Source organism: Rana temporaria, chromosome 9 (genome assembly GCF_905171775.1).
Source record: "Rana temporaria chromosome 9, aRanTem1.1, whole genome shotgun sequence".
Lineage (NCBI taxonomy): Eukaryota > Metazoa > Chordata > Amphibia > Anura > Ranidae > Rana > Rana temporaria.
In genome coordinates this window covers 128,406,299-128,408,415 of record NC_053497.1, presented here as the reverse complement: position 1 = coordinate 128,408,415, position 2,117 = coordinate 128,406,299, and the positions used below count along the sequence as shown (strand labels likewise).

General features: G+C 37.9%; 1 long non-coding RNA gene across 1 annotated transcript; it reads left to right on the top strand.

Annotated features, from left to right (window-relative positions):
* Positions 1 to 204: 204 nt before the first annotated feature.
* LOC120914476 lies at positions 205 to 1,495 on the top strand. The gene is made up of 2 exons (XR_005743685.1): positions 205 to 1,011; positions 1,285 to 1,495. It is a non-coding gene; the product is annotated as an uncharacterized LOC120914476 (long non-coding RNA).
* The last annotated feature ends 622 nt before the right edge of the window (positions 1,496 to 2,117 follow it).

Genomic DNA, 2,117 nt, shown 5'->3' with positions numbered 1-2,117 from the left:
AGGAATAGGTTACCTCAGACAGTCCCTTATATAGATTACGGTCTGGGAGGGGCTACGCTGGCCCAGGGACTGCTGGGAAGGGTAGTTCTTGGAATTTTTTGTTTTAAGTTACAATAAATGTTTACTGTATTTCTGCTATGGGCATTATTAAAGAAAGATAATGCATAAGATATGAGCCTCCTGTCTGAGGTATAATCCAATTTATTATAGTTCCTATACCCTGCTCGGTCAAAAAGCGATTGAAATCGTTACATCACCGGCAGACTCAGTTGCAATACTAACCAGGTACTATTTTCTGTTCAGTATACCTCTCTAGCACACGTAGATAGGCATATACTCCATGCATATAGGAAATTTTTAGTTTTTTAAAAATTTAAAAATTAATTAACCTTGCCATTATCTTCATACCTTACATCTCTGCGGGATATGCAGACTGATGTCACTGTACATTTAGATGTTACAACTAATATAGGTAATAGTCATATTTATTCTCTATATGAACTAATATGCACTTGCAGATATATATATCTTCATAAGCATGAATGTGTAATCTATTCCTTTTTATGCTATACAGCATTAACGGAATTAACCCTGAATGGTCAGCACACTACCTATTTTTGGTATTTCTTCTGAAATTATTCTATTATCGCGTCCATCTGACATACAGCCATGATTATCGTCAATTAACATCAGCAAGGTAATCCCACCATTTAATTATTATCTTTCCCCTGTTTTGAGCAATTCTACCTATACGGTGTGCCTTAGCAATTATATTATACATATTCTTTTTTTTCTCATTTTTCATTTTTACTTCTTATTTTCCATTTTCAGTTTCTGCCTGCCTCCGTCCTCTTTTTGTCTCTCTAGGCCAGCTTTCTCTATGTGGTCTGCTCTTTGTGGGACAGCCAAGCTTAGGCTGTGCAGAGACCTTTCCCTCCCCTAGTGGGATTACATCTGGGATCTGATCTCGCCACGGCACATGCCCTTAACCATCTACTCCGTTTGTGCAAGGTAAGGACTGTTTCATAGTCCACAGCTTTTACATGCATCCAGTCCATTTATACCTTATTTAAACCAACATGTCTGTAACGAAATCTACTATATGCACTTTGACATATGTACATATATATTTTTGGTCAACAATACATATTGTGTCTAGAATACTGTAATTTCAGCCCCTCGACCAACGGGCTTGTTCTTTGTTGTTTCTTTTCCCTTGTACACACTATATAATTGGTTTTGATGTCTGTTGATATTCTATTGACATACCTTTTATTTATGTAGACTATCACCCTCCACGGGTTCCTGACGAAGCCCTTTCGGGCGAAACTAGTTGAACCCCCAAAAAACGTGGGCTGTGATGAAGATCACCTGCAGTGTCTTGCATGTGTAATACATCATACAAACTATAGTCTGACTGTTTTTAATATGTACTAAACATTTAATATTGATCTTTTGTATTTTTCTCACTTTTTGTAAAAATAAATTTATGATAGAAAAACAATTGTTGGTATGACTCGAATGATTGAGGTTTGACCAAGCCTATAGAGTTATTGACATATTTGACCCTTATCCATCAAGCTTCAATTAAAGTCCCACAACCCCTCCTTGTTTCAAGGAAACCTTTCTAAACTGGTTAGAGTGGATGATGTCACAGCTAGAGCCCAGAGCTTTACAAAAAATTATCTTAGTTCCTTCTCTATAAATTGCTCTCATGCCCACAAGATCTACTTGTTTATACATCAAAACGTAGGTATTTTGTGCTCAGTTTTGTGATATGCCTTTTGCTTTAGGCTGGTTGAGCTTCCAAATGACAAGAGTTCTACACTTTCTTCCATTGACTATCCTGTATAAAATTCTTCAGATTTAGACATTAATGTCAAACCTTAAAGCTTCTGCAGAAGTTGCATAAAGGTAAATAGAGGGCTGATGGGAAGACCCTCCGGTTACTGGAGTGACAGCCGCCACCAGTGTAGGGACCTGTGTTGGTACAGCCGTACCTGGCCCCTAGGAGGGTCCCTCAAACTTTTTGTTTAGTCTTCTTCTTGGAACAGCCAATTGTCTTGTTTGTCCAGCTACATTGATAGTTGGTGATTCAGAAGCCGCTTATGAGAATC